Genomic DNA, 15,655 nt, shown 5'->3' on the forward strand with positions numbered 1-15,655 from the left:
TGCTGATTGCATTAGATTGGAAGTGAATAGAGCGACAGCGATTTGGAAATTCCTGAATCATTTTTCCCTCGCAAAATAACATCAGGCATCGGAGTTCAAAGGGACTGATTTCAATGGAGTCCTTGGCTGCTCCACTCTTTGTATGCCGGTGCAATGTTTGTGCTGTCACCTCTGGTTAGAGAGACATACCAGGATATGTGGTTTTTCAAATAAGAAAATCTAGGATCTAGGTTCAATGTGTGCTGCCCATCTCAAATATGAAACAATTAATTTCATTACATATTTACTCCTTTGATTAAAAAAGGAGGCAACACTCCCCCAAAAAATCACCAAAAATAAATTATGGGGATTTTAATTACAATATTACACTTGCATCCGTCTGTATGGTTGAATGTGGTCAAACACTGAAGATATGGATTAGAATTTTACTGTATCGGGTGTGATGTTGTGATGAGACCATCTTAATTTTATGTTACAGCTTCACTGAATTATCCCCAAGTCAGTAATTTCACTATAGTACCGTTCCCTGTGCTCGTTACCTCTGCCAAGGAGGTTATATTTCCATTGCTGCTTGTCTGTCTTTTAGCAGGATTACACAAAAACTCCTGAACCGACTTTATTGAAACATGGTGAAAGGGTGGGGAAACGGACAAGGAAGAATCCAACCTTCGGGGTGGGTTTGATTAAGGCAGCGGATCCAGGAATTCTGGAACATGGCACACTGATTTGTTTTTTACTTATAAACTGTTCAATTTTATTCAGGTGACTTATAAACACACCATTACAGTCGAGAAGGTGACTGACGACAAAAGCATGCAAGGGTTTTTCTTGCTGAAACATAGGTCCATAAAATCTCAAAATGTTCTTAAGGTTAATTGTGTAAATTACTTAATGTGTCTGCTCAAATTTAGGTCTGAGTCCATGAAAACACAAGATTTCTGTCTTGGTTTGTGGTTTGTAACCCAATCGAAGCTGAGTGCTGACATTCAGTCTTTTTCATTGTCTCCAAAAAATGACTTCAGTTTTGTCTTTGCGTAACTAAAAAACAATTCTGGCACATCCAATCTTTCAATACACCAGCTCAAAGCCTGTCTGGGACTGTAGTCCCCAGAATGGTAATTTAGATTTCTATGTCACCTGCAGAATTAGAATCATTTTTGCAAAAGGCTGTTGGACGATTTTCAAGGCGCATAGGGAGTATTTCAGATGTTCTATAATGTCCTCCAAGATTTTCTGGTTAATGGGATCAAATTGTGTAATGCTGCTTCAATTGATTTAAAATGGACACAGAGGCAACACATATTCTAAATCTGACATGGAGGCATTGACTGCTTGTCTGCCTTTCTGAATTCTGTCAGTGAAGAAGCGGGAAAAGTTATGGCAGGCCCTGGTGTGTGGAAGTGCCGGGACTTTTTGACACAGGAATATTTGTTAGCCTGTAGATGTTCTCAGCTTTTTGACACTTTCTTTTTTTCTATTCTGACCAGCATGGCAATTCCCCATGGAGGTGCCTGTGATGTTTGTGTCAAAACTAGTGAAGGCAGATTGAGGGTGGTCGGGGGGGAATTAGAGGAGAACAGGGCAGGGAGCACATTGGGGCCCAGCGGCAGTGACAGCTTTTTCATCTGGTCAGTGAACTCCAACAGAGTGAGTGGGGGTGTTTGCTGGGTGAAGACGGTGAATCCACACACATACTTGTCAATGTAGCATTCTCATCCTCCTCTTTGCTCGAATGTCCCTCACGATTAAAACTCGACAGGCGGGGCTGAGGTGATTGAGATGATTGACAGATACACATGGTTTAGACCTTGAAAAAGTGACGTTGCAAAAGTGCATACTCCATTGTGATGAATTCATTGCAATGAATTCTGAAACATTCTGCTCTCCTCACTCTCTCTGACACTGTCCTCCACTGGAGATGCCGTCTCAACCCGTCTCAATGAGAAACGAGGAGAGACAAACTGGGTGTGGTTTTAACGTAAATATGCAACCAGGTCCAGTATCATTATATTCCCTGATAAAGAGATGCAAAATAGCTGCAGTGACAAAACAATACAAAACAACTATTGGGCAAATTGTTGTTTGATGAATAAATAAATGTATGGATGTCTCAAATTATATAAAAAAATAAAAAGATGATCTATATTAGTGATTGTTCAGCCACTAATTTGTTTTGGGCAAACTGAAACACTGAACACTACAGACACACAGCAACAGTGTGAACTGACCTATAGCGTCTGAACATTATACCCTGAGTTACCCTTAGTGTGTATTGTTCTTACATAATATCTTAGCAACACAAGTATGGATTTTCTCCAAAATCGGTGGGAGGGTATCTCTAAATGATTCCGTTTTGCAGCTGGTCAACAAAACTATTCCCTGTCACATGACATCACATAACAAGTGATGTCATGAAGAAGTCACAGAATGTCTGAAAATGACGTCGTGCATAGTTCAAAAACACATTTTACAAGTCATCTCTGCCTCCTATTTTAATATAAACAATATTTAAAGCTTATATAGATAGAAAAATACACTGATATGCTAGGGACAAATATCATTTCATAATTGAAATGATATTTTTTTACAGTATAAAAAAGTGAATGGCCTGATTGAGGTCTATACTGCTCACAGAGTAAGTCTTACCCCTAAGATTTTTATTTCTGATTTATGCAGATTTGTGCACCACAACAAATTGTACATGTTATTGTCATGGTGCCACTTTTCTTTTTTTACGATCCACTTGGAGTAAACTTTAAGCCCCCTCCACTGCACATTTAAAGGCAGATGGTATATTTCTGTTTTCTATTTGTACTGTTACTGATGATGCCAGCAGTTTTTACCAATCCAATTATAAAGTAATGAGTTCAACAAGATAAGGTCAGATGGATTGGGGCTGCCCACTCTTAGTGTGGAGTATTAATTTGATCTGTGACTGATTGCACAAGACCTTATTAATGAAGGTGAAGTGTGTAATTATGTTTTCGTTTTGCAAGATGTCAAGATTTGTTTTCCTCTCAAAGTTATACAGCAGCGAGTGCAATATGTAGAACACTCACAGTCTGGCCTTAATTACTGGTTGGGCACGATAGTTCTCAAGATGGCTTTTGTTTCACGTTGTGTGTCAGTGGTGAGTGTTGACTACGTCTATCTACAAAGAAAGGGATTTTTAAGTCGTCCATCGCATGGCACAAATACACTATAGTAATTAAGCCAGCTTCACAAGCAACAAAAAAGCTTCTGTTTAAATTTTTAGTTTTTGTGCCCTTTACACATTTAGTGATTGTGTGGTGTCTAACTAATTCAAATTAGAACCACAGCTCAAGTAGGAACAACAACTTAGAAAGTCAGTGAAAGTCATGAGTGGGTGAGTTCCTGACGTCAGCACCTATAAACCAATGATCATAAATTTACAATCAGCTCTAAAATAGCAGCTTCTAATGTGAACTAGTCAAGTGTTTTTTGTTGCATGCAAAATGCATGTCCATCTCTCACAAGTGCTGAAAACCACTTTTTACCCAATACAGACCTTTTTATGAGGTTTAAATTATTTAAATTATTTATATGCCTTTCACACCTGATCATATTTCTTTACATATATTTATTTTGGTAAGTGTTGTCAAGGCGTTGTTTAAATTCTCTAAACACATAAATACAACACTTTTGTTTACAGCCTCCATGTTTCCCCCACATTCTGCCTTCAAAGCACATGAACACATCAGAGTCAGAACAATGACTTCACAACTTGGGGAACTTCTGAGTATGTGAACGCACAAAGAGTACTGAGCTTCAAAAGTGCCAGGGATCTACTATTCAACGTTGTCTGAACGCTGCTGTTCTGCTAACATGCTGCTCATGCCATTCCTCCTGTGTAGACATTGTGTATCATGCATATCATCTCTTTTGCTGCACTTTGCTGCAGATGAAGCTCAACAGTCAGGTTGATCCGGATGAAGCACAGTGGTTGTCTTAGTTTTAATTCCCTCTGCATCAGATCTCCTAGGAACGTGATTGTGTTGCATGCAAGCAACATGAAGGGAATTTATTTCTGTCTGAAACTAGACGGCAATGTTGAGTGTCTGGCTGCCTGGCAGATACGTACAGAGGCCCTGAGAACTCAACACACTGCAACTTCATAAGACAAAAACAATTACAAGCAAAACAATTACAAGCAACTTTTATCTGTTTGGTTGTGCCATTGTTAAGGTTATAGTTTTTATGTGGACTCACAAGGATGGAAACCAGGAAACAGAAACAATAAAGAGTTTTAATCCCATCCAATATGGGTTACGATTCAGGTCCAGACAGGGTGTCCAATATAAACGAGGAGATCTATTCTTGAAGCTTTCTGCTTGTGGATTTGAGTAAACTTGTTTCCAGACTGGCTTACAGGTCGATTGAGGCATACATATTGAAGTCTGTTCAGGATGTTGTCTGGTACACCGGACAGGACTCCATTACAGTAATCCAGGCGGTAGGTGATGAAGGCATGAGTGAGGGTTTCTGCCACTGAGTCGGGGAGTGAAGGCCGGAGTCTGGAGATGTTTTTGAGGTGAAAGAAGCCGGATTTAGTGACAGATTTGATTTGGGATTGGAAGGAGAGGGTGGAGTCACGAATGACAGGCAGGTTGCGGACCTCGGGGGACGGGAAGATGGAGCAGACGTCCAAGCTGAGCGGTTGGATGAGTGCTTAGATAGAACTGGGTGTCGTCGACGTAGGAGTGGAAATTAAGGCCATGTTGATGAATGATACAACCAAGGGGGAGCATGTAGATGGTGAAAAGAAGGGGGCCCAGAACTGAGCCTTGTGGCACACCTTGGTTGACTGGGGCTGGAGTGAAGCTAGAACCTTTGATGGTGTTTCCTGTTGGAGAGGTAAGATTGGAACCAGGTGAGAGCTGTTCCAGTAAGGCCGAGGTGTTTGGATAGGCGGTTGAGGAGGATGGTATGGGAGACTGGGTCGAAGGCAGCAGAGAGGTCAAGGAGGATGAGGATACTGATGTGGCCGGAGTCAGCAGCGATGAGGATCTCTTTGGTGATTTTGATGAGGGCTGTCTCTGTGCTGTGGTGGGGTCAGAAACTGAATTGGAGGGGTTCATAGAGCTCATGGTTGGACATGTGCTGGTGGAGTTGGGCAACTGCTCTTTCTATAAAGAGTAGCAGATATTTTTATAGATGAGTGCAATGGTTTTACTGTTTCAGACCTTTCATGTGTCCACGTGTGGTTTTAAATCAGAGCATCTAACATACAAAGGGAGACTTTATCAGACTAAATAAATACATGATAACTATTATAGCTTCATATGAACTCGTCATCAAAGATTCTGATTCTGATAGTGACAGAACTTGTGACAGTGTTGATGCTTCTTACTTATTCTATCAGTACAACCCAGAACAGCACGAGGAGAAATAAAGACTAAAGCCTCTGATGTCTTTTATTAAAAAATGATCCACACCCTGTTAAATATGTCTCATGATTATAAATGATTTCAGTCAGAATAACTTCTACACCAACTCTTCTTGGCAGCACAGTCTGAACAGTACAGACTGACATTACTTAACTGCATCACATTCATCATCAGACTAAAACAAAAATGATAAGCTTAATACAATTTTGTTTATATACAGCATACCCTGAACCTTATATTAAAAATAACCATTAATACAACAGTTTCTTTTTTATTTAAGTTATATGATCATTACTTACATTTCACTTTGAATGTCACTTTTCCCAAGTTGACTGACAGATATCGCGTTGCTTCTCTTATCTGCTTATCCGAGACATCTGCTTCGCAGTACAGGTACAGCCAATGTTAGGCTAAGTGAACGGTTTGGGTGTGTTGAACTTACTTCATGTCAGTGGTGAATGTGATGTGAGGCATCGCAGACATCACAGACAAAGGTGAGGAGAGTTGCAGGAGGCCTGTAGTGTGAGGAAGAGCTCACCAGTCTTGGCTGAAGCACACTCAATAAATACCACTGCTGCACTGAGGAGTCACTGTCCACCAGACATTAAATCAAACATCTCAAATAAATCCCAGCTCTCACACTTTCCCCAAACAACTCATTCTTACAACATCAACGGAACCCCAACGTGCCTCTTCTCAGTGGCCTGCAGCAGAGGACAGAATGTCCTGGATGGCTGAATGAATGTGAAGCAAAATAACAAAATAAAAAATTACCCAGGCAGATATTCCTCGGACATTTCCTCAAAGTTTCTTTATGAGTGATCTTTTTTGCCAAGAACATTTGTGTGAATGTTTCAGTGGTTGTGCTTTTGAAGTTGAGGTTTGGTTTATCAGTGTTAGGGATGGCTGCGGCCTGAGGATGCACAAACAGCTTTAGGCTGTGCAGCCCACACACTACTAGCACAATAGTTTCTGGAACGTGTGGGTGGGAAGGTTGGGGGGTATATTTTGACCTTGCACATGCCTTTATATGTATGTATAGTGTGCATTATTTTGAGCATACGTTTGCATGTGAATATGTGCTTCTTATGCCAATAACAATGTCAAGACTTTGTGTTAGGCAGCGACAGACATTAGGCTGTGTTTGTTTTAGGGCAGTTTCCCTATCTAGCATGAAGACTTCTTTCAGAAGCTTGAAAAGACAGGATAAGGATTCAAAGTGTTAGAGGACCTGTGTGTGTCCGACTGTCTGTATGTCAGTTTTAGTTTTTGTGTTTTACACTTGGTCATGCCCCACAGATGCCAGGTGAAGCATGGAAGATAATACCACAAATCAATAAAAGCTTGGCTTGGATGGTGACAGACAGCCTCAAGGAGACCTGCGTTTTTGGACACATCTCAACTTCTGCACCTTTTCAGGCCTGGCTGATCAGAGTCAATTTTCTATGTGGCTACACCAGAGCAGCTGTGAACACAGCACATTGGATGTGTGAACGTGTTTAGCCAGTGGTTCAGAGAGCAGCAGTCCTCGCCACACAACAGACTGTCACAGATCTCAGGGGACCAGGGGACTGAAGGAAAACCTTTTCAGTGTCTGCAAACAAAAAATAAGCACAGGGGACAAAGACATTTTGATTCGCCTATCCTTGTTAATGATTTCAGTGCTGACAGACAGCTCTCCAGAAAGTAGACAATTTTCCATCATTTATATTCTCTTGTTCAGTTGTCCTGGTACTTAACAAGGTACAATGGTATCCTTGATTCCTGATACCTTCTGATCTGAGTCAGATAATGGGTAGAATTTAGTTCTGTTTGACAGACGAAGCCGAGGCCGCATTATGTGAACAGTCACCTGTTGAATACAGGTGATGACGCAGTGGTAAATATGAAACTAGAAATGCACTCTGTAAGATGCTGCAGTGCCAAATATTAATTTCTAATATTCTGCTACATTGTTAAAAGGTTCAAGCATATTAAGTTTGAACTTTTAAACACTGGTGAATGTTATTGATTAACACGTTGATGAAATTATTAACCTTTACAATTATAAGAGTGATGCAGGCCAGCTAAATAATGATACACCCATAATGATACTGTAAAATGTGATTATAATATTTACTTTGTGGATATACGATGTGTGGTATGTGTGGTGTAGCTATTAAATATCAGTGCTCTACTGTTTTACGTTTTCCTTGATTTAAATTTAAATTAAAAAATTTCTACCATGAATAAGCATGATTGGTGAAAAAACATGGCCGACATCAACCATGTAATATCTTTGCAAAGGGGCTTAGCTAATCTTGACTATCACAGAATTTCAATATAAATCCTGATAAGATACCTTCGGGCCTTGGTTTGGAAGTGGGCCTATCAAAGTGTTTTTAGGCTGAGGTGTGAAGATGGTACATCGTGGTGGTGGATATCATGATGGTAGAACGTGGATCCTGACCATGATGGTGACTTGTGGATGGTGATCATGGTGGATCGTGATCATGGATGGTGATTGTGGTGGCAGCTGAACGTGGATTATGATTACAACTGGATCGCTCAGATCTGCAATATAACCTCCTCACATATTCTACCATTGATGACAAAACCTCGATACACCTCGACATTTTTGTTAGATGCTGCCTTTTCTCATGAATGGTGTAAATATTGTTATTTTTATGATGTGCTCTGCTATAGGCGGCATCTATCGCACTTCTGTCCGTCCTGTGAGAGGGATCCCTCACATGTGGCTCTTTGAGGTTTCTACGTTTTTTCCCCCCAGTTAATAGGGTTTTTTCCTGTTCGTTTTTCCTTACTCTTGCTGAGGGTTAAGGACAGAGGATATCGTACCTTGTTAAGCCCTTTGAGACAACCTGTGATTTGTGAAAATGGGCTATTTTATTGATTGATTTGAATTTGAAGTGTGTATGCACCAGAGCAGGGGTCACTAACAGGCGAACTGTGATCCGGACCCAGACCTATAACTGATTGCTGATTTTGAAAATTGACAAATGTTGGCAGAATGTTCTGGCAAAGCTTCTCTAGCCTTTTGTGCAGTGGTTTAACAGTGAATGAAAAAGAAGATGGCCAAAAAGGATTTTTTAATCAAGACTAAACAAACTCCTACATGTTAATTCTTCTAACGGTCAGTTCAAAACCAATATCCTGCAGTTGTTTAAGCTGTTCATTGAGTTAACATATAGAAGAAAAGGAGGAAACTTGAATGATTATTTACACTTTTTAAAAAAAAATTCTGTAATGTGTTTAAGAATTAACTTGAAATGAGAAAAGAGTATTATTCATAACCCTTCCTGTTCAATGTGAAAACTGACAATAAATAATGTGATTTTAATGTGTGCGTTATATTTTCTTTGATTTGACAGTCAGCTTTTGACTGCACACTGACGTTGATGCAACAACCTTTGCTTGATGAAACTTTCTCAATCTGGACCTCACTAAATTTAATACCCCAAAATCTGATTGGTGGAAGTGGGCGTGGTCTATTACAGCTTTACTCATAACTCAAGATGCCCTTGAGCAGCTCCAAGTGGCGTCATCTAATTTACCCTGTTTATCTATTTATTTTTGAATAAATGCTGGATGAACAGATTTGTTGCTACTGAGAGCCAGTGGACAAAATCTGTGAATCCACCGAGTTATGAAACATTACATCTTGCACTGATGATGTTTTTTGAAACCTAAGGGCGACAGAACATCATCAGCACATTGACATAGAAAATGCCTTTTTTAACATCCAGCAGAAACAGAGCAACATCAGTTGTCCACCTGGCGAATGTCACATTCATTCTCTTGATGCTGATATTTGTTTCAAACTGCCATAAATGAACAACTTGCCGTTTTCCTGGCTGCATCCACGAACTCTCTCCAGTCATATCTATCTGTCAGTGATAGCCTTTGCATATCTATCTATCCTTGATGTGATCTCTTGTTCAAATGGGGATAATGGCAAACACTTTCCGAGGCATTCAGCAGCCTTCAGTGGCATTCACGGTTCACATGAAAAGTGAGGGTGGCAGCTGAGTGAAGAATAAAAAGGGAGCGTGAGAGGGATATTGAAACCTTGACTATATTCACATCTGCGCTTTGCATTGACCTTTTCCACTCACTTTTCAAAATTCATTTTTTTTGTCCCCCTCACTTTTATCACTAGAATCTCTCAGAGGAAGTTGATAAAAATATTGATATCAATATGAGTTACCTTCCCATATTACTTTGCTCAGTGTGCGCAGTCTTTTGTGGAACCTTTTTTGCCATACCACTTCCTTTGAGTTAAAGATATTATCCAACTAGATGCTTAAGTAAAGCACTAATCAAAGATAAGGCTGTACCGCAATCAGCTCCTTGTAGTAAGAATGGAAATAGAGCATTATCTATCATCTCTAACAAGGAAACTACATAAGTGGATTAACATCCATCTATTCAATTCATTCAGTTTAATCTATTATCGAAATATAACCTCATAAAATAAACTGATTCTTGGCTGTTTTCATATCCGTTCCATGATCCGATCAGATAGCAATATGGAAATTAGTCAAACGGTAACCGTTCAGTTTCCTGAGCATATTAAGGATGTGGATGTCAGTTACACATCACTTAGATCCAATCACATTGTGACTTATAGAGCACTTCTAGGTATCGTCCAGTCACATTGTGTTCTGTGTGCATTTACATGTTTTTCTAACAAGTCCACCAACCTAAATAACTATACAGGTCATTTGTCCCTAACCCTCAGATGTGACCCGAAGTATTTCAGCATCAGCAAGTGTACAGGAGCTCCAGCATCACCATGACAGTAATGGTAAATGGTCTGTTTTTATGTAGCGCTTATAGTATTGCTGACCACTCAAAGTGCTTTACATTACAGTTTTGCCATCCACGACCTGTTTTGGGTTAGGAAAAGCTTGTGGTTTGATTTAACATAAGTACTTCCTTAAGGCTTAATGACCTTTGTCACCATGGTTAAAAAACAAATAGTCAAAGTCGTGGAATAGATCAAATATGGGATTCACATGGGAAATGAAGCAGTGTCTTTGCTTGTGTCCTCCTGACATGCACTTTGTTGGCCCTGGAGTTTACCCACAGTTTGCCTTTCACACATGCACAACACAGCGGGAGGTTCTCTGCACATACAGTACACCTCCTCCAGAGAAAATACAGAGGATCTGCGGAGTGCATGTCTGAAAACAGCAAGAGTCAGTTCACTGCCGCTTGATCATTTGTCACCTCAACCCCATTAACCTCATACAGCTGCAAATAGAACACTGTTTACTGGGATGCACACTTTGGACTCCTATTATACAGCACGCTCTCTAAAAGAGAAGCACATTAAAAACATGAGCAAATCAGTATTATTACTCAGTCTGCTTTACTGTATATCGCTGAACGGAGGTTTCTCTGAATGAAACTCTGGAGGAAAAATAAGACCAGATAAAAGGAAGCGTTAGTTGTTAATCAAAAGAGGAAAGGACAGAGGAAACGCAAAACATTAGATGAAGATTAAATTCATTTGTTGTCGCACAATAACCTGTCAGATAGAGCAACATTCCTCTGTGTTAAATTAAATAATCGATTACTTTAATGGAGAACTCAAATAGAATACAGTGCAGTTAATGGTTTTGTTTTATGCTACCTTTCAGAACTGGTTATTTCCTGCTGTGTTGTGATGAAGTATATGGATTTCAAGGTCACAGTTTCCTCCTGTATTGCATCAAAACAAGATAGACCCTGTGCACCTTTTTCCTCACAGTGCTGCACTATTATCAAGGAGCTACACAAATAGGATATAAGAAGGAGTCCAGTTTATGCTGGTTTCAGTTACATTTCTCAGTTCTCCATCCAATTTACATTTGATTCAGATACTCGTCTACACTTGCTTCAGAGCAACTTGTACTTAGGGATGTAGCTGGGACCCAAGGTATGATTTTACACTGTAACGTTGTGTGTGTGACGTGAGAACCGTTAATAGTAAATACCTTTCCACTACATTTCCATCCAGAACAACTATATAGTGTTTAATCGTTTGTGATAAACACTGAAAGAAATTGTGTAATTCAAAGAGCCACAGTCACACCTCACAGGGAACAAACAATTTAGACAACATGATAGAAATATGGTATTAATATTATTATATGTATTCGGAGTAGAGACTTCAGCGACACCTAAGTCGTGTCCATATCACTGAGTCTGTTTCAGTTGCACTTTGTCACATGTTTCTTTGACCAATACGCCTATTTTTCCACTCAGCGAAACGTTTTGCAACATTTCTGAAGGAATAGTGCACCCCCGGGCTCAGCTGGGTGGGAGCCCCGCGTACAGAGGCCTCCCCCATCTCTTCTCTGTTTTATGCTCACTGTCAATAAAGGCAAAATAAAACAGCAGAAAGTATGAATAAAGGTAGGCTGCTAAAAACCAATGTATTGTTGGTCTGTCACTCAGTACACCTTTCTCCGGTATTGCCTCAATTTCACAGACAAAGGAGTCTAATAACTCCAGCTCCACCATTTGTTTTTTTTAAATGCGTCTCATCAGTTATTGTCTACATTTTCACAGAATGTTGGTACATATCACAGAGACAGAGACTGTCCCGTTAATGTTAGGCTTCAGAACGTTTTACATCTTGCAAGTCTGTGACTCTGGCTTGGACCACAGGCACTGGAAACCTGAGACTGAAGCTTGGAATGGCTGCAAGAAACCTGGGGCTGAGCTCAGGATTGGCGGCTGGAAAGCTGCCGTTACTTGGAGGATTGTTGCCTTCGTAGCCCAGACTTTCTTCCAGGGGCTTCATCCCCAAGATGTCTGGGACAGCAGGCAAACGAGCTCCCGAAAAAGGTGACTGCTTATTCAAGTCCGGTTCTTCTAGATCAGAGTCCGATCAACAGTATGCAGGATGCTATCAGGCTGGACACGCTGGGTGGACCGACTAGCTGGAGGTCTGAAGATACTGGGCTTGTGGTTGGTTTAGTGGAAGACTGGCAGGGAACCTGATATGTTTTTTCAATCATTCAGGCAATGAGCTTCTGAATCAAATTTTCTTGGAAACTCCTTTGCATTATAGACGCAGAGCAGCTTCTATATTCTTTACCATAGTCCCTCTTATATTCTACTTAGATACTAAGCAAAGTGTGTATGTTAAATAATAAAGTTCATCCTTCAGGAAAGCACCTACTGGGTCCATGGTTGACCAGTTCATACTGTTATGGTTGAACACAGGTGAGGGCCCAAATGCAGATGCCACAGGAGGACAGATCCAATGAAACAAAGGGATAAACACAAAGGGGAACACAGACACTAAATACACACAGTTAACAAGACACTGGTGAAACTACTGATGGCTGATGACAATATTGATTGTCTTATTGAATGTTGAGACATGGTCAACTATCCCTCACTGGATGTTTTTTTTTTTACCATCCAGAGCTGTGTGGAGGATGTACTCTTTATCTTTATTTCATTGTACTTGTATACTGCTGTTTGAGTTGTTAGTTTTAAAAGTACAATATTTTTGTGTAATATACTTTCTTTTATTTTTAAAAATGATTTTATTTACAGCTGGAGAGTAGGACTTACATACATGCAAGCTCTTGCCAAACACAATGCTGATTAAGTTTATGAGCACCAGAAAATCAATGCCGTTGATGTTTCAATCTGTAGCATCGGCGGCTGGGGCTAATCGACATAAGTGATGTTGTTGATTACGACAACAGGCTTCTATGGTCTATCTATGGTCTGTATCTATGTAGCACTTTTCTAGTCTTGATGACCACTACAGTACACTTTACATTCACACATTCACACATTCATACAGTGCATCTATGTGCAGTACTTTTCTCTATGCGAAGGGGTAATTTGGGGTTCAGAATCTTGACACTTTTGTATTCAGAAGGGGGAAGACTGGGATCGAACCGCGGCTGTTTTGAATCAACAGGTGAACAGCTGTTTGTGCAGTCGCGGTGGAGCAGCATCAGGGTCCTGTGGACTGAGTCCTGCAGTCGGACTTGCTGCAGCTCAGTTACTGCATGTCACTTTTACAGTTTCAAAAATACAGCTGCAACCAGCACTACTACAAGCCAGGCAAATAGCCCATTCCAAACAGGAAGGTTCAGCTGACACTGCACTAATATTCATAAATATCTTTATATTATGTCACCAGACTTTTTCCTTTGCTGCAGCTACCGGAGATCATCTAACAATATAACCTATAACCATGGGTTGCAGAAAGCTGCTTGTACAACCGACATATGGGCTTGTTTTCTAACGTCTCTGTGAATATGCTTATGAAGAATACATTGAACCTTGGCTGTTCTGTCTGCTGTGGCTCCGAGGTAGAGTGGGTCGTCCACTAACCAGAAGTTTGGTGGTTCGGTCCTCAGCTCCTCCAGTGTGCAGCTGAGTAATGAATGATTGAAGCAGTGAGTTTAAACAAGGTAAATAGAGTGGCTGGTGATGGCAACAAGCTGCCCGGCTAATGCATCTGATTCAGGCTCCCTGAAGGAGGCTTTCCTTCATTTAGCCTGAGTAAGGAAGTGTTGACAGGAGGTCTGAAGTTCTCTGTCGTAAGAGGGATGTTACAGACTCTGAGCATAATCAGGCAACAAGCACTGCCTCATTTTGTGCTCATAAGTTATATTTTGCACATAACGTGCTGCTTTGCATCAAAACATGTTTCCCAACAGGACTCTGAGGCTCCGCAGCAGTAAATGGGTTGTGTTGATGCACAGCTGTGGAGAGAGTTGGAACAGTCAGTGCAGGAGCTGGTATCTATTATTTAACAGTAGCACAGGGAGTGTAAAGGGGTATGAAGAATTCAGAGAGGTACATGAAGAGGGGAAGCCACCGGCCTCACACACAAACACACACACACACACACACACACACACACACACACACACACACACACACACACACACACACACACACACACACACACACACACACACACACACACACACACACACACACACAGTGTCCTCCGGTGTGGGGAATCTAAAAGCAGATACCATCACTGGTCTCTAAAGTCCAGATTTGGTGCACTTGAATCAGAGATTTGTTTTTCTCTTTCAACTTTATGCTTGTGGACTTCCTTTTATATGCCTGTGTTTATCCTCAGAGTCCTTCATGCCTCAAATATTTTGATAGGGGTGTTATAAGCAAATTGTCACATGCATTCAGATGAATCCATTCTTGTTTTTCTTTGAGAATTTTGCTTTTAAAATCGTAATTTAATGTAATGTAATATTGCTCTTTTTTCTTGAAAATCAGAGGGAGTACAAGATCAGAGAGCCTCAAATGCACCTGGGTTGAATCAAATCCAAACTAATAAATAATGTGTTGATCCAAATTTCCCCCAACAAACTGAAATAGTCCAGAAACATAAGAAAACCTCACAAAATAACTAATTTAAACCAAAACCAATTACATGTTTGAAGGGAAAAAAAGACCCAAAAAATCAGTGCCTTCTTTTGGAAATAAATGACCCTTTATATTTACAGTTCTTCCTGCTGATCACAACACAAAGTACTTTCGTTTGGGTTTATTTTAGGGAAAAGCCTGTTGTCACATTTTGTAAAACCAACATCTGCAACATTACAATCTATTTGGAGTCCACCTGATAAATGTAAAGTCACTGTATTTAAATGTTTTGTCCCCTCCAGCTCCTGTGGAAAATGTCTCCTGATCGTCTCCCGTCTCCCTCGTCACAGTTTTAGACATTGCCCCTCTCTGACCAACAGACTGAACATAGGCTTCTTTTCTTTCACTTCATGAACTATCTGTGGCCGGCAGCAGTAATAATACATGTGTCTAAAATGAGTTAAAAGGTGTGTTTGCATGTGGCACAGCAGCAGTTCAAATCTTCTGGTGAAGAAGAGTGATCTTTTTTCTGGTGTGTTAAAGGTTTAGTGTGTAGGATTTAGTGACATCTAGTGGTGAAGTTGCATGTTGCAGCTGTATACCCTTCACCTCACCCTCCCCTTCCAAGCATGAAGGATATACAGTACCTGATGGTAGCCTTCAGTTTGGTGTTTAGTTTGTCCAGCCTGGGCTAATGTAAACAACATGGTGGCCGCTGAAGAGTGGACCCACTCCTGATGTAAATATTAAGAGCTCATTCTAGGGTAAGGGATTATTTTATATTCAATTTCTGCCAATAAATCCCTTTTACCTAAATCTTACACACTGGACATTTAAGTGGATCAGAATATGGAATTTTCATTTTTGCTTTTTAATTGCAAGAATATTTT

The sequence above is a fragment of the Hippoglossus stenolepis genome, chromosome 11 (genome assembly GCF_022539355.2).
Source record: "Hippoglossus stenolepis isolate QCI-W04-F060 chromosome 11, HSTE1.2, whole genome shotgun sequence".
NCBI lineage: Eukaryota > Metazoa > Chordata > Actinopteri > Pleuronectiformes > Pleuronectidae > Hippoglossus > Hippoglossus stenolepis.